This window comes from Sitophilus oryzae, unplaced genomic scaffold, assembly GCF_002938485.1.
Source record: "Sitophilus oryzae breed Bouriz unplaced genomic scaffold, Soryzae_2.0 scaffold_158_pilon_pilon, whole genome shotgun sequence".
In the NCBI taxonomy this organism is placed as follows: domain Eukaryota; kingdom Metazoa; phylum Arthropoda; class Insecta; order Coleoptera; family Curculionidae; genus Sitophilus; species Sitophilus oryzae.
The window spans coordinates 1089571-1115271 of record NW_022146269.1 but is presented as its reverse complement, the minus strand read 5'-3'; the positions used below and the strand labels follow the sequence as shown (position 1 = coordinate 1115271).

General features: G+C 31.6%; 1 protein-coding gene across 10 annotated transcripts in view; it reads left to right on the top strand.

The window, feature by feature from the left end:
- The window catches only part of LOC115879891 (oocyte zinc finger protein XlCOF6-like), a 596405-nt gene that overhangs the window by 317822 nt on the left and 252882 nt on the right, over positions 1 to 25701 (top strand). The gene's annotated exons all lie outside the window — the stretch shown is intronic.

The window sequence follows — 25701 nt, the reverse complement described above, 5'->3', positions numbered from 1 at the left end:
CAAAATGCATTCTAATAAAAGAGGATATTCATCACACATAAGTTTTTTCGCTAGAAGATTAATGTGTTGCAAATGTCGATCAGTATTTAATACATCTGAAGACCTTTGTAAACATTATACAGTCCATACTTCATCAGAATATACTTATAGATCAAGAGAGAAAGACTTACAAACTCAAACTGAAAATGTTTTCGAAGAAAATGTAGAAATTGAAAATAGTGATTCTTATTCATGTCCAAAAATTCAATCTGAGCCTACAACAAACTGTGAATTAACAATACACGAAGAAAATTGTGAGAAACAAATAAATGTAACAATTGAGACAGAATGTACTGAGGATTCAGTTGGTGACAAAAATGGCTTAGTAGTGACACATCAAGGTTTAGGATCAAGTGATAACTTGCACAATTATGATGCTGAGAAGGATGATTGTATTCACGAGAGTTCACAAACCCTATTTAATTTATCATCTGAAGGACAGTTTCAATGTAGAATTTGTCTCAAAATGCATTCTAATAAAAGAGGATATTCATCACACATAAGTTTTTTCGTTAGAAGATTAATGTGTTGCAAATGTCGATCAGTAATTAATACATTTGCAGACCTTTGTAAACATTACACAGTCCATACTTCATCAGAATATACTCATAGATCAAGCGAGAAAGACTTACAAAGTCAAACAGAAAATGTTTACGAACAAAATGTAGAAATTGATAATAGTGATTCTTATTCATGTCCAAAAATTCAATCTGAGCCTACAACAAACGGTGAATTAACAATACACGAAGAAAATTGTGAGAAACAAATAAATGTAACAATTGAGACAGAATGTACTGAGGATTCAGTTGGTGACAAAAATGGCTTAGTAGTGACACATCAAGGTTTAGGATCAAGTGATAACTTGCACAATGATGATGCTGAGAAGGATGATTGTATTCACGAGAGTTCACAAACCCTATTTAATTTATCATCTGAAGGACAGTTTCAATGTAGAATTTGTCTCAAAATGCATTCTAATAAAAGAGGATATTCATCACACATAAGTTTTTTCGCTAGAAGATTAATGTGTTGCAAATGTCGATCAGTATTTAATACATCTGAAGACCTTTGTAAACATTATACAGTCCATACTTCATCAGAATATACTCATAGATCAATAGAGAAAGACTTACAAAGTCAAACAGAAAATGTTTACGAACAAAATGTAGAAATTGATAATAGTGATTCTTATTCATGTCCAAAAATTCAATCTGAGCCTACAACAAACTGTGAATTAACAATACACGAAGAAAATTGTGAGAAACAAATAAATGTAACAATTAAGACAGAATGTACCGAGGATTCAGTTGGTGACAAAAATGGCTTAGTAGTGACACATCAAGGTTTAGGATCAAGTGATAACTTGCACAATGATGATGCTGAGAAGGATGATTGTATTCACGAGAGTTCACAAACCCTATTTAATTTATCATCTGAAGGACAGTTTCAATGTAGAATTTGTCTCAAAATGCATTCTAATAAAAGAGGATATTCATCACACATAAGTTTTTTCGTTAGAAGATTAATGTGTTGCAAATGTCGATCAGTATTTAATACATTTGTAGACCTTTGTAAACATTACACAGTCCATACTTCATCAGAATATACTCATAGATCAAGAGAGAAAGACTTACAAACTCAAACTGAAAATGTTTTCGAAGAAAATGTAGAAATTGAAAATAGTGATTCTTATTCATGTCCAAAAATTCAATCTGAGCCTACAACAAACTGTGAATTAACAATACACGAAGAAAATTGTGAGAAACAAATAAATGTAACAATTAAGACAGAATGTACCGAGGATCTAATTGGTGACAAAGATAGTTCATTAATGACACGCCAAAGTTTAGGACCAAGTAATATCTGGCAAAATGATGATGCCGAGAAGAACGATTATATTCACGAGAGTTCACAAAACCTATTTAATTTATCATCTGAAGGACAGTTTCAATGTAGAATTTGTCTCAAAATGCATTCTAATAAAAGAGGATATTCATCACACATAAGTATTTTCGCTAAAAGATTAATGTGTTGCAAATGTCGATCAGTATTTAATACATCTGAAGACCTTTGTAAACATTATACAGTCCATACCTTATCAGAATATACTCATAGATCAAGTGAGAAAGACTTACAAAGTCAAACAGAAAATGTTTACGAACAAAATGTAGAAATTGATAATAACGATTCTTATTCATGTCCAAAAATTCAATCTGAGCCTACAACAAACTGTGAATTAACATTACACGAAGAAAATTGTGAGAAACAAATAAATGTAACAATTGAGACAGAATATACTGAGGATTCAGTTGGTGACAAAAATGGTTTAGTAGTGACACATCAAGGTTTAGGATCAAGTGATAACTTGCACAATGATGATGCTGAGAAGGATGATTATATTCACGAGAGTTCACAAACCCTATTTAATTTATCATCTGAAGGACAGTTTCAATGTAGAATTTGTCTCAGAATGCATTCTAGTAAAAGAGGATATTCATCACACATAAGTATTTTCGCTAGAAGATTAATGTGTTGCAAATGTCGATCAGTATTTAATACATCTGAAAACCTTCGTAAACATTATACAGTCCATACTTTATCAGAATATACTCATAGATCAAGTGAGAAAGACTTACAAAGTCAAACAGAAAATGTTTACGAACAAAATGTAGAAATTGATAATAGTGATTCTTATTCATGTCCAAAAATTCAATCTGAATCTACAACAAACCGTGAATTAATAATACATGAAGAAAATTGGGAGAAACAAATAAATGTAACAATTAAGACAGAATGTACTGAGGATTTAATTGGTGACAAAGATGGTGCATTAATGGCACGTCAAAGTTTAGGGTCAAGTGATAATTTGCAAAATGATGACAGTGAAGAGGATGATGATTTTCACGAAAGTTCACAAAACCTATTTAATTTACCACCTGAAAGAGAATTTAAGTGTGGAATTTGTCTGAAAGTGTACTCTTCTAAGAGAGGTTTTGCACTACACATAAATATTTTCACTAGAAGACTAACGTGTTGCAAATGTCGATCAGTATTTGATGCATCTGAAGACCTTTGTCAACATTATACAGTCCATACTTCATCAGAAAATGTTTACGAACAAAACGTAGAAATTGATAATACCGATTCTTATTCACGCCTAAACATTAAATCTGAGCCAGCTGATTTAGCCGCTTATAGTGGTAATGACGAATACATTGGTAACGATGAAAGTTGTGATGATAAGAGTGCTATTGTTAAGATTGAGAATCAGTATGATGATTATGATCAGTATCCGATAGAAGAGGAAGCTATGGAGCGTCAGTCATTGAAAAGGAAGAGAGGGCCGCACAAGGATTTCGGACGATCTAGTCCGAGAAGTTCAAAATGGAAATATATAAAACCTTCGGTCCCCATGAGACTACAACTTCCTAGAACTTCAAAGATTATTCCTCCAGAATATTACCCTCCTAGAGACTATTTCACCTCTCCAAACTATTCTTCTATTCCAAAATCTTCTGCAATAATCGAATCAGCTGAATTTTCAGAGTCTTTTTTGTATGAAAGATTGGAGTCGTTGGAAAAAATTCCCCCATATACTGTTCACAGTGCGAACAGTATTCTGGGTCATAGGCATTATGTTTGCAATAGATGTGACCGGAAATATTTCGACTTGATGGAATTTAAGATTCACGTGTTAGATAAGAAATGTCTAATTATAAAGAAATGCTTAGATTGTGGGGAGTCTTTTTCGAAAAACATTAATTTTTATAACCATTACGTGGCCACTCATAAAGATAAAACCATTTGTTCTTTGTGTTTTAAAACGTTTGTGTATGCAATAAATTACAGTAATACACATATGAGAAAGATGCATCCAAAAAATCGACATTTTTGGGCTCTTCACAACACTCTGTACGTTGAATTGACGAACCATTGCGGGGTATGTGATATTTATTTTGCCGACGATTACTATTTTAAAAAACATATTGCCCAACATATTTTTTAAGTTTTGTAGTATTTATTACGTGAGAATCGCATATTGGGCATTTAAGAATTAATGTCATAATTTCTTTCGTGTTGAAAATAAAAATAAATTATCTTTCTGACTGTTGTAGTACGTGACTAATCGTTTTGTCACAAATTACCTATAACAGATGCGAAAGAACACCGAATTACGCGTTCAGGTTTCTGTGACCTTCAGAAAGAGTTCATAGACAATCCGCATCAATGTATAGTTTGGGTTATTATTTGTTTGGGTGAAAATAATCTGCACCAATATGTTATCGAGGCATACAAAAAGGTCCACAGACTTCGAGACATACGAAAAATCAAGTCTATAAAAAATTAGTTTTTTATAGCTATAGCAACTGCAGCGACTATGAAAAAAGCTGTGTGATTTTCATAGAAAATAAGGGCACCTGTAATTCATTTGAGAATGTTATAAATCGCTAAAAGAGGTTTCAAATCTCTTGGATTTCTATTAATAATAAATAAATTTTATTAAAAATTGAACTAAAATTGTTAGTATCATTAAAAACAATTCAAATTCAAAAATTGTAACAGTCAAATTCCCTCGTTTAAGGTGAATATTAAAGTAAATATAAATACAGCTCATTCTAAGCTCTACTTATTTTTTTTAAATTTAAATCATTGTTGCAATTGGGTCTTAATGCCATTTCGAATGAACAATAGTATTAATAATGTACATTATAATAATAATAAATTTTATATCATAGTGCGTATTAAAACTACTAAAACACTTTTAAATTGGTATTATATTAACAACTTTTGTTTTTTAATCCAAAAAAAAGTTACCAATTTTCTCAATCAAAATATTTGTGGTCCTGAAAAGGACCTTCGTTTTCCCATGTTCGTCAAGGTAGGTAATGGGTAAACGGTAAAAAAACAGGATAATGAAATTTAAAAAATTACAAAAATTGTTCAAAAGTGCCTCCCTCTTGCATTAAACAATAACCCAAACGATCATAAAATCCCCTCCTCACATTGGATAACATATCAGGGGTGACAGTGTCAAAGGCATTAAATATTTTCTGCCTTAACTGCTCCAAGTTTTGAATTTCTTCATGGCCGTAAATTTTAGATTTTATGTACCCCCATAAAAAGAAATCATTCATCGAGAAGCCAGGTGAAATTAAACGTCAGTCTAAACAAAACTGTCATTTTTGAAAACTTGTCAAAATTTGGACACACGTTAAATGGACTTGATTTTCCTATGTCTCGAAGTCTGTGGACTTTTCTGTATAATCTCACAGTAATTTAATAGATTGCTCGTCATATTATATCAGCTCGTAGGAGATCAGTAAAAAAAATGATATTTATAGTATAAAAAATTAATTTATTTAACAAAATTTAATTAAAGATGTGACAAAATAGTTACATTTCTATTGGTTCTATCGGACTTTTTTCGACTATATAAATCTTTATTTGTAAACTTTAATACATCAAATATTTTCAATCTAATAAATCATTTAATGAAAAAATAAAATGAACAAATTTTTCCACTTTTATGATCAAAGGCTTTTAAATGGGTAAATAATTTCGAGTGATCCAGAGATTCGGATTTTTTTGCAAATTTTAGACAAATATCACATTGATGTATTTGAAGACCCTTTTTAATGACGCAACAAACATAATTAAAGGCATTTTGACTTGAAAACATTTCTCAGAGGCTGTTTGATATAATGAAAACTATAAAATTTGACCACCCATGTGAGAAATTTCCTCTTATTTACATCATTAAATGATTTATTAGATTGAAAATATTTGATGTATTAAAGTTTACAAATAAAGATTTATATAGTCGAAAAAAGTCCGATAGAACCAATAGAAAGGTAACTATTTTGTCACATTTTTAATTAAATTTTGTTAAATAAATTAATTTTTTTATACTATAAATATCTTTTTTTTCCTTATAAATAAACACATTTGCATCCCATTTTAAATAAGATATACAAATTACCAAAACTTAGAAATAACAGTTCAAAAGTTCAACAAAAATCCTACACGCGTTTTTAAAAAGAAACATATAACCACGCACTATGTCATTCCAGCAAGCGAATACGACACAGCATAGGTTTCCGGACTAAACGACTGGTGTATTTACACCACTCAATAGGCGTGTCGGGTGTGCCGAGCGGTTTCCGATGCAGTCGCTTTCTTTCGCATCTGTTATAGGTAACTTGTGGTTTTGTTTTTAAATAACACTTTATACAAGTGTTATATACCTATATTAATATTGGTCCGATTCTGCTTGTTTCGTAGCTACAAGTAGTTAAAGTCTACATTTTCGATTTTGTGAAATTGCAGTAAAAAATTTAAGGCTCAATTTCTCCAAGGATATTAAAGTTTTTAATACTAAATATTTACTAAAGATTATTTATTGATCAGATATTGTGTTGCAATAATAAAAAGTATATTACCTTATACAGAGTGTCAAAAAATTTATTTTAAATAATTACTAGTTTTAAACGGCAATAACTTGTTTAATTTAAATGGAATACTCTGTATATTTTGTGTGAATCAGATGCACAATTTAATTGTCTATCAAATTGTATTATTCCATTTTTTACCTATCTCTTCAAGTTTTCGTAGAAAATGCATTTTCTTACAATTTAGACCTCGGTTATTACTATACCCGAGACTATACCCATGGAATATTGACATTTTAGTGACTGGTAGTAAAAATAATAATATTGCAAGCCCATTTGTTTACAAAAAGAATACTATTTAAATCTTTGTAAAAGAGTATACCAATTATATATTACTAATTATTAATATACCACCATTATTTCCGCCCAAAAATTAGTTAATTACATAACTTAATTGTTTTAATTAATAAATTCTTCTAAATAAATGTGGATTTGACTCAGAAATCAATACCATAATAAGTTATGAAAAATGAACGTCTCTGTTGTTATAAATAAGCATTCGTCAAAAAATGAAATAAAATTTATAAGGTGTTACTTTTTACCATAATGTCTAATACACATACAAAATTCAGTTTTTTAGTATTTGGAGCAATTATTATTAATCAACGTAAACAGTCAGTTAATGTAGTTTGAATACTAGGATCATATTAATTAGTTCTCTTTAACACAAAATATTTAAATTGCTTTTTATCTTTTAATAAAATAAGCGAACTATATCCACAATATTCGTATCTGTACTCTTTGAAAATTTGTTACATCTTTAAAACTAATCTAAAATGTCAATATTCCATGGGTATATTGATAAATGAGGTCTAAATTATAAGAAAATGCATTTTCTACGAAAACTTGAAGAGATAGGTAGAAAATGGTATAATATAATTTGATAGACAATTAAATTGTGCATCTTATTCTCGTAAAATATACAAGGTGTTCCATTTAAAATAAACAAGTTATTGCCGTTTAAAGCTAGTAATTAACTTTAAATAATTTTTTAAACACTCTGTATAAGATAGTATTTTCTTTATTATTACAACACAATATCTGATCAATAAATAAACTTCACTAAATATTTAGTATTAAAAAGTTCGATACCGTTGGAGAAATGAAGGCTTAAAATTTTTACTGCAATTTCATAAAATTGAAAATATTTCAAAAACGGTAAGGTTTAAGTGTGATAAACCTTAATCAAATTTACCTTTATTGCAATCGTAGAATCTAAAAATAGAATAATATACAGGGTGTTCCATTTAAAAAATACAACTATAATATTTTTTACTTATTTGGGACACTCTGTATCTTGTAAAAATATTTTTAAATTGTAGCTCTAAAAACCCTTCAACGAACCTAAAATTTAAAATTTGTAAAAACCTAATCGTTTAGCTACCATACTCCGTGTAGTATGGGGTGAACAACCCTGTATAAGTGTTTTAATGCTAAAAAAGTGTCGACAGATTTATCAGGGACGTGCATATGGGTCATCACTGGAAAATTTTTCAAAAAGGAACATGTGCGCCACTGACTTTCTGTTCTCTTGTTATCAAAATTGTGTAAATGTGCCGTTTAATGCCGATTAAAAGTTGTATCTTGATATTTTGTCGATATGGATCTCCTTGATGGGAAAAATGCAATTTTACTAATCACAATTAATTAAAAGTAAAATTAATAAATCATTTATTTAATCTAATTTATTATTAAAATTTATAACACTGCTCAGTCCCACCTACAGCAAGTATATGGTAAGATATAATGAGGATACGAGACAAGAGATAATGACAAAAAAAAGTTAGAGGTTGTACAGGGTGGGTCAAATTCGACGCTTTTAAATGGAAACACCCTTTTCTATAGGAGATAGACGAAAACTAATATCGGTGTCTGGAGCTCAAGTTCTGTCAAAAACATGATGGTGAAAACCGCATATCGATATCTATTGCCGTTTCGGAGTTACTTTATGACATGATATTTTGCTACAGGTGTTCGATATATCGACCCTCTTCTGTTGTGGACAGACGGGGCAGTTTTTGAACATTTCTCGCGGAATTCATTAACTCGTGGGGGTGAAAGATACCCTCTCATAACTGCTAAGTATTTCTAATTATTATCTAGATTATACGGAAGAATAAGGAACCTTTATTCTTCAGCAAATATATCCATAATATTAGATCCATGGGCACTAAGTCAGGAGGCCTCGACGACCAACGGCTGGGATCTTGGTTAGCTATTCAATTATTCTTTGAATTGGCTGCAAAAAAATTGCTGATAACTTCAGCGTTCGGAGGCGGTGCGTCGTCTTGCTGGAAAAATATGTTTTCGAGTTCCATTAAGGGCATATCATCAATAAGGGGTCTAAAGCCTACTAGTTAAAAGTGGCGAACTTTTAAAAATTCTGTATTTCGAAGGGGATTATAACAAAATATCAAGTGTGCTATATTTTTGGAAAGGTAATTTTAAATTCTTTTCAGTTAATTAAAAATATAGAGAGTGTCCCAAATAAAAAATCAATTTGTCTGTTGATAACTCTTAAATTATTAATTTTAAAAAAATTATACTTAAACCATTAAATTCTACGTAAAAAGGTGTTTTGGAAATGTTTTCATAGAAATACAAAATTTTCCATAGCAAAAAAGTTACAGCGATTTGTTAAAAATGCACACTTTTGAAGAACACCCTGTAACTCCTAAACGGTAACAGATATTGATGTGCGGTTTTCACCATCGTGCTTTTGATGAAAATTGAGCTCCAGACACCGATATTAGTTTTCGTTTATGTCCTATAGAAAAGGGTGTTTCCATTTAAAAGCGTCGAATTTGACCCACCCTGTACACAGACTTGCATTAAGACAAATTAATAAAATTTTCGTTGATCTCATCAAGGAGACTGAAACCGACAAAAAATCAAAAGATAACTTTTAATCGGCATTAAATGGCCTACACAATTTTGTTAAAAAGAGAAAAAAGGTCAGTGGTGTACATGTTTTTTTAGAAAAAATATTCCAAGGATATGCACGTCCCTGATGAATATGTCGACACCTTTTTAGCATTAAAATAGCTCGCACTTATAGTAACTTTTATCCTCAAAATTTCATTCGAATCATTTAAAGCATTTCGAATCGGCAGACTACAAGCAGAATCCGACCTATGTTGATATACATTCTTGGCATATTTTAGTTTATTTTACGGAAGTCCTAGATTTTTAAAAATGTTATTTACTAAAATAAAATGCCTATTGTAATATATGTATATTATAGTGGTTTTCGGTAGTAGATAATTTTGTTATCATCTAAATGTTTCAGTGGTATGCTCTGAGTATTTTCGAGGGTGGAAGGTAGATAAGCTAGAATTTTGTTCTTTAAGCTTTGATAACATAAAATACTCAGTTTAAACATAATATTATCGTAAAAGTATGATGATTTTGATGACTTTATGGATCTTGAAGGTGATCTGCTGGATCTATCCTCGAGCATGCCACTGTTTTTGTAATCCATTTTGTGTACAAAATTTTAAGTAAAAAATGTACATTTTAATACTAAATAAGGTTTAAATTTATTTTAATTAAGCTTAAATTTACGTACTTTAATATCGGTTATCAAATATACAAATAGGTTTTTGAAACGAAAATGAAATAAGCCAATATAGATTAATTAATATTACCGTGTAATTGAAAAAAGAAGTTCAAAGTGGCCTTTGATATAACAATTGCTGATTATTTCTCTCGGGCTCACCTCTAATATGTGATTGAAAAAATACGGCCGAAAAATGTATCAAAAATTAAGAACAAAAATAAACTTTTGACATTTCTGCATATGGTTTATTTGAAATTGTAACATGCGGAACATAACGACAATTTGACTCAAAATACCAAGCGTGTGGTACCAAGTTATAGTATTAATTATAAATATTTATTCGTGAAAAAATGGCCAAATATGCTAATGAGCCACCCTCCTTCCATTTGAAAAAATTGAGATATGATTAAAAATACGATTTAGGCATCTTTCACCCAGCAAGGATCCGACACTAAAAACATTAGACGATCAAATATATTTTTCCAAGGCTCTTTGGTTAAAAATTATAGTTCAGTCACTGGAGATTTTTGCTTGGAAAAAAGTCCGAAAGTTTTGCAACTTTGCAGGTTTATAGATTTTGGGGTCCCTAACTAAAATCCATAAAATGCATATTTCCAGACTTGCCGCCGGCGTCGCCATCTTGGCGCCCAAAATCGGTATTTTGTGAATATCTCGAAAACTATGCGTTTTTCGCGAAAATTTGAAGAGAGCGGAATTAAAGAGAATAAAATTTCCTATAAAAAGGTTTTATGAAAATTTTCGCTAAAGTCAACTGTTTAGGCACAAAATCACTGGAAATTTTACAATTTTGCGTAAAATATGATATATTATGTATAGTCGATTTTCCGAAATCAAATGTCGATTAGGGTTCACTAAAACTAGTTTTAGTTTAGTTCCTTCAATTTTCTCATAAAACAGTGGCGTATCATTAATTCGCTAATTAATTTATGAATAATTAATTTTAATTATTGAAAGTGTGTACTGGTTTCCACACCACCCAAGAGGTAAAAGTACATGGCGCGTTTATTTTAACGTTTTTATACGTTAATTCTTTCATTTAACGGAGGCCTACTCCACTGGATAAATTAAAAACTTTAACTTATCTGCACAAGCCCGACGGATCTGGCTCATTGATGTCAAAGTCGATCGTCTCTCAATATGTCCAACTCTTCATCTTCAGCCGCCAGAGGGATATCTACAGGCAAGTCCAACTCCTCTTCATCGGATTCGTCGAATGACACTTCAGTGATATTATCACAGGATTTCCCATTGCAGTATGCACAAATCATTGAACATTTTAATCCTGCTTTTCTGCATCCGCAGGCTTTACCATAGTTGTTGGTTTTGCATTTACAAGATAAAAATGCCAACAGGGATTTTGGAGCTGGATCTTTCAATTTTGTGACTGGAGGAGTAATGCCTGTTTTTGTTTTCTTCCAACCCCATTCTTCGGCATCTTTGGTACAACCAGACCAATGCTGAATCTGGTGGTAAGTTCGCAATGAATGCTGTCCAGCACGACAATTAATTATTCATAAATTAATGAGCGAATTAATGATACGCCGCTGTTTCATGACAAAATTGAAGAAACTAAACTAAAACTAGTTTTAGTGAACACTAGTTGACATTTTATTTCGGAAAATCTACAATCACAATTTACGCAAAATTGTAAAATTTTCAGGGATTTTGTACCTAAACTACTTTAGCGAAAATTTTTATAAAACCTTTTTTATAGGAAATTTTGTTCTCTTTAATTTTGCTCTCCTCAAATTTTTGCGAAAAACGCATAGTTTTCGAGATATTTACAAAATACCGATTTTGGCCGCCATCTTGGCAAGATGGCAGCGCCGGCGGCAAGTCTGGAAGTGTGCATTTTATGGATTTTAGTTAGGAACCCCAAAACCTATAAACCTGCAAAGTTACAAAACTTCCGGACTTTTTTCCAAGCAGGCCCCTTTTTTGATCCCCAATGATATACAACAATGAGATCCCCAATACTAATTCATCAGTGATGAAATATTAGTATTTTTAACAAAATTACCAAAAAAAAAATGAAATTTAAAATAATTTTTTTAAGCGAGTATGTCAAAAAGTTGACATATGATATGTCATTAGATTCAGAGTGTCATTTTCTATCGAATAAAGTAAAAAAATACCGGGGGTACCATTTAAAAATCAAAAGTTGTAATCATTTCCGGTGAAACGTGTCCGAAAACAATTCGATACGTCTATCAATCCTAATTTATGTCATACTAACATACCAAATCTCGTTTTTTATCTGAAAAAATAAAAAAGTTATAGGGGTGAGCCACTTTTTAGACGCACCCGGTATACCGTACGATCGAAAAAAAAACGGCGTTAAAGACGGCTGGGAATGATAGTCGATGATAATTTTGGCGAGCTTTTTTATTTTTTTGCGCTTAATTGCGCTTACTGGCAGCTGGCTTTAGAAGGTTGTAATTTGTTTTTATATTGAGTAAAAATGATTTTTTAATGGCGTAGGTAGTTAAAAATTTGAGAAAAATATTTTTTCGAAATAAGATTTGTGTGTCTGGAAACGTTCTATCTTTCTTTAATCTTTCTGTAATAAGTGATAATTTTTGAAGTTTTATGTCAAAGAGTTTTATATTGTCATCTAATAGTTGTTACATGTTTATAAATTTAGATATAAGAAAAATCTAGAACATTTCTTGTTGTATATCGGACTGAAATTTTAGATACCTGTATTTGTCTAATATTTTTTTGTACATATTTGTATATATGAGTGAAAATAAATATTTTTTATTTCAACCTTGTTTTATTTACCTGTGTATAAAATTGTATTTTGTCTAAAATGTAATATATACCTATTAATTATTTTAGGTTACAACTACACCATTATCAAAAATACAACTTAAAACACTGTCTGATTGTGCTTGAGGATATACTAAAAAATCCGTCTTTAAAATTTATCAACAATAAGGTCAAACTTCCCCGTTTGAAGTATAAATGTTATGTGTGCTGTATGAAGTTTTTATCGAGTAACGATTTGGTAACGCATAAAAATATCTATCCAAATAAAAGATGTAAAGTTGTTAAAGAATTGAAGTCCGTCGAAAAAGGAGAAATAAGTTACAGAAAACATTGTAGAAAGAGACGTTACCCAGCGTCAGAGCTTATTTTAAAAAATTATGATTTGAACACGTTTTCTTGTCAACATTGTTAAAACCTTTTTATGTCCAAGGTATCATTGCAGGAACATATCAATCAGCATGTGTCTAATGCTGAAATCAACAACGTAGAATTGAAACAGTTCTATGCTGACTATGTTTTGCTCCGACCCGATATTGATCCCTTTCTCACTTTTTCCACTTCGGAAGATTCGGGTAGTCCTTCAAATACCCGAGATTATTTAGTTTTAAACAACAACAACAATTCTGAAACAAATTTAAACTTTTCCGAAACTGGTTCGAACTTGACAACGGGCTCTCTTGACGAGATAGAACTTGAGCATCTCGATGTTCTAAATATTCCAGAAGGACCGGTATATGTGGATAACCTCCCAGCGACCTGTTGTAAACAAGAACCAAGTTCGTCGGTGAACAGGCATCATTATAGATGTACCAAGTGCGATAATCTATTTTTAAGCGTTGAATCATTTGAAGGACATTTAAATAATAGAAAATGTTATATTATAGGAAAATGTAGTTTATGCGACTGTTATTTCTCGAATAATAACGATTACTACAATCATATTATTCAGGCTCATTCTAGACAGAAGAGAGTTTGTAATTTTTGTTTTAAAATTTTTGTCCGTTATAAAAATTTAATGAAACACATTATTTCGACACATCATTACTGTTAGTTGTGCATTAGAGATAATAACTGTAGAAAAATTATTTAATTTTGATTAGAATATGCTTTTATTTTATTGTTTTAATAAAAATTATACAAAATAAAATACGCAGAAAAAAAAATCGTGGGTGTTTGGGAAGGCTCGAAAGGAACCAATGTTTTTGCGACGTTTCTTCGGGCACTATACGAGAAGCAGTTTTTTTTAAAAATATCAAAATATAAAGTAACTGGCCACTTACTCAAAACATATTACATTAATCCATATGCCTACAAACCAATGACCTCTAAATAAAGTAGACCCGACATTTCATTCATAAAAAGAAAAAGATCAGAATCAGACATTCGTTTCTTGTTCTATGCGAGTGGGAACAAGACGGGCTGATCGCAGTCATGAAGGATTCCCGAGAGAATGGCAACGCTGTTCAGAGATCTTGAGAATGTGTGCCAGTGGCGTAGTTACTTTGATTGTAATATATAATTTCATATTATATTCTCGTAAATATGATTTTTGGATACGATATATTGTTGTGCTAGATGGCTCTTCAAATTTTGAAAACGACTACTTCTATACGAAAATAACTAATTGAAATTATGATATGCACATTTCCATAGTAATGTCTGTAAATTGCTCCAGTAGTAATATAATCCATCAAGCGTTCAATGAATACGAGCCGAAGACGACTTTTATAAAACTTTTATGTGAATTAATGGTATTATTTTGATTGAAGCAACGGTGAAAAATGAGAACATTTTAAAACTGTCGTGACGAATTGCAATTTAATATTAGGTATAAAAATATTACTATTTATAACAACAATAATAAAGATCTTTGTTAAAGAAAAGAAAATTTCTAAAATATTTACTTATTTCTGGATCAGTTTCTTCGCGGATAATCGGGACCTTGTACTGAATAAATAATTAACTATTCAATAAAACATATCAAACAAAGACGCATTCATCCTTTAAACTATATAATTTTTTTAGTCTTAATAAACAAAACAAAAATACATTCCTCTATTACAAAAATTATACTATCAAAAAAAAAGGGCGTCAAAAATGACAATCGGTGATAATTTTGGTAAGGTGATATGTCATAACCCCTACTCTTGTTTATTTTTTAATGACACTTACTGGCAGTAGTACGCCTTAAGGTTGTATTTGATTTTTAAATGGTGTAATATAAATTTGAAAAAAAATTCTTTTGGATATCGATTTGTGTTTCTGGAAACGTTATATCCTTTTATAATTTTTCTATAATCAGTATTAGTTTTTGACAAGTTTTATGTCAATTTTTAATAAATGACATCTAGAAATAGACCTGGCCAAAATTATATTCGATTGTTATTCCCAGCAGTCTTTGACGCCGTTTTTTTTTCGATCACACGGTATTTAGTATTTAATATCCATTGTATAAATCTATTTTGATTTTACACTTTACGTCCAGATGGCTTAGAAATGAACATCGATGACATTCCCCATATACGCCGTTTTTTTTTCGATCATATGGTATATCACTATTGAACATTTTTCGTAATTGTGACATCTTTAATTTTTTTATATATTTCTTCAACAAATTAATATCCGCATTTGTATACTTGGTTTTGATAATATTTAAATATTATGATCAAGATATTCAATAAAACCAAACGTGACGAAACTAACTTAATGTAATGGTTCGTTACTTATAACGGTATATTCCAAAACTGTGTGATTTACTAATATTTTCAAAAATTTTTTCCTATTTTACCTTTCGGCACCGCACTGATGTAACATAGCCTTACTCACCTGTGAAATCAAACTTCTAGGTTTAAATCGTCTCTATTTTTGCAAATTAAGCAAGTTCGCACCATTGTCTTATTGTTTCTGAATAAAATCACTAAAAATAATACCACAAAACACTAAAATATCTGGAAATCACCTCATAAAACATTTCGAAAAACCACACATTGGCAACGCCGTAAAGCAATTTATGAACGAATTCGAACTGGATGTTTTGTTGGCTGCCTGAATTTAGGAGTAAAGATAGTAAAATGCGTACGTTTTCAGTATCAGCTGGCGTTGCGACGTTGTCGATTGTTTTATGTTAAATTTCTTAAATTCTGAAAATTATAATTACAGAAGATTTAAATAACGGCTAATGCCGATTGGGAGTAGTCCGTGATACTAGGCTACCTTTAATTATTATCGGTTTAAAGTATTCTACGATGTAATCTATATTTGGAATTCCTGGTTTACAATGTGGATTAGCTATCTCCGTACGTATACGTAGGTAAGATTTCCTTTTAAATGCGGTCGAAGTGGAAATTTGGCATACATGCAATTTTCTAATGCAATGATGGATTTCGCCAAAATGTAAGTCGCCGGGTCTAATTTATTTCGATGTCATTGCTACAAACATTCATGGCGGTTCCAACCGCCAACACTCGCCATGAATGTTTGTAGGCATATGGATTAATATACACATATGGCCAAAATTATTGCATATAAAGATATTTTTATTTTATTTTGGACCTAATATGATTCTTTTTATATTTTTGGACATATTGGCTTACTACACAACTAACTAATATAAAATTAAAAATCTAAGTGCAACTAGGCTAAACTAATAGTCTGTATTGCCTCCTCGAGCTTCAATGCAAGCTGTAAGACGACGTGACATACTCTCAATTAAGTCGTCCAGAAGATGTTGAGGAATGGCTTCCCATGTTTCGCGCGCAGCAATTTTCAATTCATTTAAGGTACGGGGGGGATCATTCCTTTTGGCAATATGGCGTTTTAGGTTAACTCAAATACGTTTCAATAAAATATACGGAGAGTACCGCTTAAATTCCTGTCCCGATGTTGAAGGATGGCTATAGAATGTCAATGCATTTCCCACATAAGTCTATCCTTGTTCGGGAGGAGGTTTTTTGCGCTTGCTCGATCTGTAAGCACTTTGATTGGACAGTTCCAAATCATATGATATGTTTTGTTTTGGTTTTATTTATTTTAAGTTGAGGTTAAAGACGTTCTAATAATTGAATTAAATCTTTCGAAAAATTGGAAGTTTTTTGTTAAATATTCTGAAATCAAATAAGTTTGATAATGTAACATTATGCGCATATTTATCAATTGAGATATTTTAATCGTATCCAACATGTTATGGCAAAACACTTTTTCAACCAAAAGTTTTCAGATATCTTCGATTTAGTTATTTTCGAATGTTTATTTTGTTTATATCTATTACAAACTCAAGGAGCAACAGTTTTTTTACAAGTAGTGTTAATTTTGATGCTGGTGCAATACTTCTACTTGTTAAAATAAGTTTATTATAAATATTACAGACATTTAAAAAAATAGGCTATGGAATAGGTATATAAAAATTATTTTATATCTGTCTCACAATGGGGGGCTCCTAGTAGCGTAATAGGTATCTGCAGTGCGATTCTGTAAACATTTCCCTGTCTAGTGACTCATCAATCGTATACAAATAGCATAGGCTCGATAGGAAATTTCTTGCTACAGAGCTTACAGAATCCCATTGCTGATTTCTAAAATTCTTTTTCTAGATAGGCTTCCCGCATCGTAAAAACTCCTATTTTATGGTATGTAATTAGTATTCTGAAGGTATTAAAATATTTTAATATCAATATAGTTTTTTCACTGAAACTCGAGTTAAATCTTAATATACATTATTCATATTGTCGTTTTAGAGATTGTGCTTTTATACTTACTATTATGAAAATTTACTGAATAAAATATATAGTTGCAATCCTTTTACTGAACTCCTTAATTTCTTGTTTTATGAGGGGATAATTTTTGCTTATTTAGGTACTAATTTTAATCAGACCATTTTTTAATGAACTCATTTATATTTATATCATATCGTTCTAAGTAGACTTTGTTGTGTTAGACAATTATTATTAAATAAAACGAATGAAAAAAAGTGACAGGTACGATATTTTTTTTTTAAATTCAAAAAATAATTTAGTAAAACCACAATTATTAAGAAATTGTCTTAAAAACTTCGTAGTACAAATTGCATATCTATTTCACTTTTTTTAAAATTCAAAAAATAATTTAGTAAAACCTCAATTAAGGAACTGTCTTAAGAACTTAGTATTACAAATTGCATATCTATTTCACTCGACTTAAAAATTGCAGCAAAACAAAGTATAACAGTACATTTTTTACTGTCTATTGTTTCTTTTACTGCCCATGTATTTATGATCAATAATCAACATCAGTCCTGGTTTAAAATGAAACAAAAGTAATTCTTTATTATTAACATATTTTTTATTAAACAAATATAACTAAAAGTATGTACATATTAAGTTTATACATAAATCAAGCTAGATACAAAAAATATAATTATTTACATTGTTGCATTGTAAATACTCTTTTATATTATGAAAAAAAAACAATAATAATTTACAATAAGACAGTTTGTGTGTAACTGTGTAAGCATTATAGGTAATTAGCCTTATGTAGTCTCTATTTTTAGTCTTTACATTATAATGTCTTTTTTATTTTAAAATAGTAAGACTAAATATAATGCTTTTAACAATTATTGATTTTTGAATAAAATTAGTTTAGTATATTTTTGTCTTATATTAACATCCCTTTCATTTCTGATTTTGCTTTCATGATACAAACGAACATCGAGAAAAATTTCTATTATTAATTTGGTTAGTTGGCTTCTACCACACAAAAAGCAGTAGCCCATTCGCATTGTTCTATTAATTAAACTACAGCAAAAGTCTTTAAAACTAAATCACAAAATTGTCAATAAACGCACAAAGATTAAAATACAAACGAAAACACAGTACACGTGGAAAACACAGAAAGTTAGAGAAAACACTAATGGCGACTGCCCAAGTCCAAACTGAAAACAAAACGCCGACGACGCGTCCAAAAATAAATCGATAACCCATCTCGACACCATTCGGCCAATAGAAAAGTAGCATTTCGGCGCATGTGCATTACATCCATCTACTGAACAAGGATGGACTTATGTCAAACTCGATCTTCTGTCCTTCAATCCTGGGACATAAATTCTCTCATTGCTCTTATGGAGAGGCCGCGGTATATGTAAATTTAAATGTATTTGGGTTAACTAGGCGTTTTGGCCTAACCAAGCATGCTCAATCACATTCATATCTGGAGACATCGGTGGCCACCACAGTTTTTCTTATACCCTCTTCCTCAGAAAATTCGCGAACCGCTAAAGTGCGATGGGGAGGAGCATTATCGTCCATGTAAACAAATTCATCCCCCACTGCCCCTCGAAATAGACGCACAATATGCTCTAAAACGTCTCTAAGATATGAAACACCTGTCATTGTGCCATCAATAAAAGCAAGAGGAGTTCGAGCTCCGTGCATTATACCATAATGCTTCCCCATTGAAATGGAATACTGGGTTGAGCTGCATTCATGCGTGCTCGTCTTCCACATGCTCTCTAGACCAAAGTTCGTCGCGAGTCTGACACTAGGCCTATTCTTGTTTCATCACTGAACATGACGAAATTCCAATTAGGTCCATTTGCTCTCATCTCCTCAGACCATTGTAGTCGCGTAATTTTGTGCTGTAAATTAAGCTTCGGAACACGTAGAGACCTCCTTAAATGTAATCCTCTGTCATGGAGTCTTCTTGCTGTGGTCTTTCTTGAAACATTTACTTCTTCAAGGCGAGTTCATTAACTCATTTTTAATAGCAGTGCTAGAAAGCAGGGGATTGCGTCGTGCAATTAAGGATATTTGACTGTCTTGCACAGCTGTAGTAACTTTCTTTCTACCTCTTCCAGGCCGGTCTGTAACCTCGTTTGTCTCCCTGAATTTTTTTAATATTCGCGAAACGTCGCTTTGGTTAACTCCTACAATTTCAGCTATTGCAACTTGCCGGTAGCCCTGTTGAGACAATGTTACTATTCTGACTCTGACTCTATTAAACTGTGAAATAATGTTTCTAGGCATTTTAAGGCCAAAACAATGATCAAATTTATTCTGGAACCCAAGAGACCACAAATCGAAATGTGCAAGAATTTGTAATAATTTTGGGTCTGAACGATAAACATTGTTTACCATATCGATTTTAATAAAAAAATGTTTATTACAGATTCTCAAAGTTTTGTATAAAAAAAGATTCTTTAAATTCCTTTCCGTATATTTTTGAAACGATATAAGCAATAATTTTGGCCATGTGTGTATGTTTTGGGTAAGTGGCCAGTTAATTTTTATTTTGATATTTTTTAAAAAAACTGCTTCTCCTACGGTGCCTGAAGAAGCGACAATAAAGTCGCGAAACGTCGCAAAAACATTGTTTTCTTTCGAGCCAATTTAAAATACTAATCGACATATCCAAGCATATTTCTAAAAAAATCGACTTTCTTTGATTTACTGAATTTATGCATAGATTTACAATTACCCCTGTAGAAAAATACCCCATGATCGAAAAAAAAACGGCATCAAAGACGGCTGGGAAATGACGGTCGATACTAATTTTGGCGAGGTCAAGTTTAAAATTCGAGAAAAAAATAATTTTTTGGAAATACACATTTCTGGAAATAGGGGAACCGAAGGCAAAACGGACCCTGCAGGCAAAACGGACCGCCTGTATATTTCTCCTATTAATGACGACATCTATGGGAGAATTCATAAATTAATTTCTTATTCGGTTAGATCCCGCGGACATTTAGTCATTTCCCGGTGAAGTGCACAGGTGCCCTTTTGTCAAGGTAAGTAGTTTTTTTCTATCGTTGATCTAAAATTTGATATTTTCTGTGTGCTGCATTTTTGATTGAAATAACATACAAAAATGTTGTAGTGCTTACCTGAAATAGCAATATATTGGCTTTTTAAAATTAGTTTACCGGATTGTTTACGTGTAACATAACCCCAAAGTTTTAATAACATTTTGTGCTTGCTGAAAAGGCAAAACGGACCGGGCAAAACGGACCAGCTGTACCGTTTTGCCTTCTATGGTCCATTGTGCCTTCTAGATTGTGCCTTGTGATTGCCTTATTAGAAAAACCGGTGGCGAGTGGTGGAAGGTTATATGGTCTCTTGTTTTACTTTTACTGAAAATCTGCTTTATTTTTTCAGATGGTTAGCAACTATAAAAGAAAAACGAATCGACAGAGCTGGTCCAGCGAATCGATGAAGAATGCCGTTGAAGCCGTGTATAAAAAGGTCATGGGGCTAAGAAAAGCATCAGAAATGTTTAACGTTCCAAAAACCACATTAAAGCGGAAGGTCGACATGTATACGAAATCTCAGAACCTCGACGGTGCGATTTCGAAGAAAATGGGTAGATTTGAACCTATATTTAGCAAAGACCAAGAAAAGGAGTTGGGTGACTATGTCAAAAACATGGAATCACGCTTTTTTGGGTTAACGACCAAAGACTTACGGTCCTTGGCTTATGATCTCGCCGAAGCAAATACACATTTGTAAAAGCCGCCACTCTCCCCACTGCTTACAACGCATTTCGAGCAACTGGGATATGGCCACCAGATCCAAATATTTTCACAGAAGCGGACTTCTTAGGAGCAGATACCACCAACATTGATCAATCAACTGATGATCCACCAAGTTTGCCACCAGATTTTGCCGAAACCAGTAGTCATACCCAGCCAGGTTGTTCGAAGTATTTGCCTGGTAAAGAACCAACATCAATTTTAGTTCAAAATGAGAGCGACGATTCTGATGAAGATGTTCCACTGGCACAAATTGCTATGCGTAAATCGTCAACAAATTTAATTCGAAATGAGGGTGATTCTGATGAAGATGACCTAGTGGCAGCAGAAACCATTAATGATCGTCCGTTAAGTTTGTTGTCGGCTAATACCGAAACCAATGCCACTAAAGTCGATCCTCAGCCATCTCGGACTGGTAATTTAATTCAATCAATAGACTCCTTAAATAAAAATAGCTTTTTGGTATCACCTGAACTAATTTTGCCCGTACCACGGACAAAACAAATTAAGAGAACTACACGGAAGAGAGGTAAAACCACAATTATTACTTCGTCGCCATACCAAAAAGAGCTGGAAACCGCACAAGTTAATGCAAATCAAGTTAAAAGGAAAGTTACTTTTGGTGATTCTGCTGGGGTGAAGAATAAAAAGAAAGTAAGAAAGGATGCAAAGAAGGAAGTAGCAAAAGAAGTATCGGAGTCAAAACGTCACGTACAGATATCATCTGATGAGGACAAAGATGCGCAGTGTTTGTACTGCCAATATTTTTATTCTGAATCTACAGAAAGTTGGATTCGGTGTTCAGTTTGTGAATTATGGGCACACTATTCATGCGCTGGTATAGACAGTACTGACATTGAAACTGATTTTGTGTGCAAAACTGTCAGTAATATTTATTGTTCTGTTTATTTATTTTTAAATGTTTAATTCGCCTATAACCCTTTATTTTGTTATTATATAATATATTTTTCACCTTGGTCCATTTTGCCTGCTACAATGTACCATTTTGCCTTCTAGTGCAGGCAAAACGGCCCATTACAGTTGTTTTTTGTTATTGTTTTTTTTTAACTAGTCTTAGTTATTTTTTTTGCCGTGTGTTTATTTTTTATAAACTGTAAAACTTAGAGTTACAATTATGTTTTTTCCCACGATTAAAGATTTATATTTGACAAATTTATTTTCCATTTTCCTTAAAGGTGCCATTTTGCCTTCGGTTCCCCTATTCTATCCTTTTTTAATGTTTTCTATAATTATTTTTTATGAAGTATTAATTTTTGACAAGTTTTATGTCAATTTTTAGTAACGTGTAGAGATTGATCTGGCCAAAATTAATATCGACTGTCACTTCCCAGCTGTCTTTGACGCCTTTTTTTTAATCATACGGTAGCTACACTAAAATTTTCTCCCAAAAATGTTGCCAGCTCAAGGCTAACTCATAAACTTATTTATTAGTCTATGAGCGAGTAAAGAAAAGTGATTTTCAAAAATTAAATAATTATACAGGGTGGTCCGAACTGTATTCCGGAAACTTCGGCAGCATATCTGCAGCTAAAAATAAGTCAAAATTTCGTATAAATGTATGTCCTAAAATCTAGGTTCGGGGATTTCTTCCAAATGATTCCTGAAGTAATGTCAATATTTGGATAAAAAATGGTGTCTGGGAGTTTTATGACATGAGAAATTTGATTTTGTTGTCAATATGTCACTATGTTTTAACTGTTTTAAGGAGTAATAACTTTTCGGCCGTACATGCATAAAACTACTGAGTGTAAAATTATTTATCGCTACGATTAAAGATCGCTACGAGCAACCGTTCTCAAGAAATTTAGAAGGAAATAGTCAATACGCAATACGTGTCATTATTGACAAAAAATTAACACGCGTTGAGTAGATATAGTTATTTGACTGAAATAACTATATTTATATAATTTGGGAAATTTTTATTTTTTTATGTAAATCATAAATTTTTCTGCGAAAAAATAATGATAAAACAGTTTTTGTTGAACTTTTGGCACAATAACATTCCAAATTTATGATTTCAGCCTAATAACTATTATACTACTAACTTTTATGATTATGCCATGAACTTACTACTAATTTATGTCAATGATGACAGGTATTGATAGTTTCTATTCCAAATATCTCGAGAACCATTACTCGTAGCAATTTTTACCAAGAGACCTTTTTGAGGTAAAAAATGTCGTAAATGTACATATATTTTTTTCTTCAAACCAGTTAAAAAATATGTAGGTGGCGCCCTCTACAAGTAGGAGTCATATTGACATCAAAATCAGATTTCTCATGTCAAAAAACGACACCAATTTTCATCCAGATATGAGCGTTATTTCAGAAATTATTTGGAAAAAATCGAAATAAAAATAATACTTCTACACCCTGTATCTCCGAAACTAAACGTTTTAGGACATACATTTATACCTTTGTTTATACGAACTTTTTTACTTATTTTTATCTGCAGAATATGCCGCCGAAATTTCCGGAATACAGTTCGGACCATCCTGTATTTTGCAATCGCTTTGACATTAGTAAAGTTCAGTTAAAAAAATCCTTATGACGATACTGATAAATTCGTACATAAAATTGATTTACTCATAAAAATAATAGATATTATTACATAAAATCTAGATATTATTTAATTTTAACCGTTGACATTATTAACAAAAAAACTGATTTAGTTTTTAGATGTAAGGTTAGGTAGAATTATTTCTAAACTTTGTCGCTGTTAATTTTATGTTTTAATTTATTAAATTTAATGTATTTAATAAAACTCTTGAAATTAATTTAATTTGGATCAGAATATACCTTTTGTTGTTTTTTTTTTAAATCTTTAATCGAATATTATAAGAGACCAACTCTATAACTAGGAATGATGTTTTTATTTTGCGTTGTCTTTCATTGTTGAAATATATTTTTTAATTATTATTTTTAGTTTTTTTTTATATACTCGTATCTAGAATATTGATAATCTTCGCAAAATGAAACACTCGTTCATTACAATGCACTAAATCGGTCACTAAATTTGTTGGATGGCATTAACCAAATGTGCGTTATTATTTCCTAAAATACATCGAATTGAAAATATCAAATGGGAAATTGGAAACTTGGTAATGGTACTTTTTTAGGGCACTGTATACAGGGTGATCCATAACACGACTCGAACTGCCCAACGAGAATAGCAATTTGTATGAGATGCTATTTTTTGAGCTTTTGTAGAATTATTTGTACTACAGTTTAAAATTATTTGTACCTCCTACACGGAGTCCAAAAGATATATGCCGCACGGTGGGGTATTAGCATGAAAAAGGTGATCGAAATTCGAAAAAGCAAATGTGTTTAAGATTTCCCAAAAAAAGATAAATGATAAGTTAAATCATCTCTGCCATGAATGACGTTGCTATGGGTGTGTTTAGTTGCATTCATTTGTTTCAACGAAACGTCAAAGTTGTTACTTCTCACAGATAAGAGGTAAATGGCCAAATTTTATGTTTAAAATTATAAATTGTTGTTGTTCTTGTGCTCTTTTTACGTTTATATTATTGTTTTGATTGAAAATGGCTCAGCAAGCTGCAGGTATGTATTCTACAAAAACGTATTATTTATTTTGATATTCTCTATACTAACGATTTTTTTTGCAACTAAAAGTTAGGCGTTCAGAAAATTTGATTAAATTTGTGACATTTTTATTATACTTAGACATTTAGTTGCGCATTTCGAAGAATTCAGCATATTGTCTATATACGTTTTACTTAGTAAACATTGGGCTTTCATACAGTAAAATAAAATACTGCACCTTTTTGCGACTTTGCTGATAAAATGAGAAAAACATTCTTGGTTTCCTCTAATTTGCCAATCAGTGATATACTAATGCGAGGTGTAACCCGCGATGGCGTTGTTGTGTACAAAGCGATCGCATTAGTGCCATTAGCAGTATAGCACAATTTGGCATTAGTAGCGACTTTAGTGGTATGGGCAGTGCTCGCGGATCAGTCGTAGCACTAGTAGTATTAGTTGCGATATTACTACTGGCATTAGTGGCATTGACCGTGGAAACACTGGAACAGTGATTTTTCTTTCTTTTTTTAGAATCGACGAATTATCCTTTATTTTGTTCATATTATTTCCTCTTTAATTGAAAATAGCAATAATTTATATAAGGTCTACATAAAAAATTTTCTATCAACTATCTGTGTCAAATACCCCACTGTGTGCCGGTCTAGGGTGTGTATTTTAACGAGTAAACAAAGATAAAGCGTTGACATCGTTATAACCAGTTGATATTCAGAGACACATGATTGGGTTAGGTTAAAAAATGTCTCAGTTTATCAAAAACCTTACATTTTCAACAA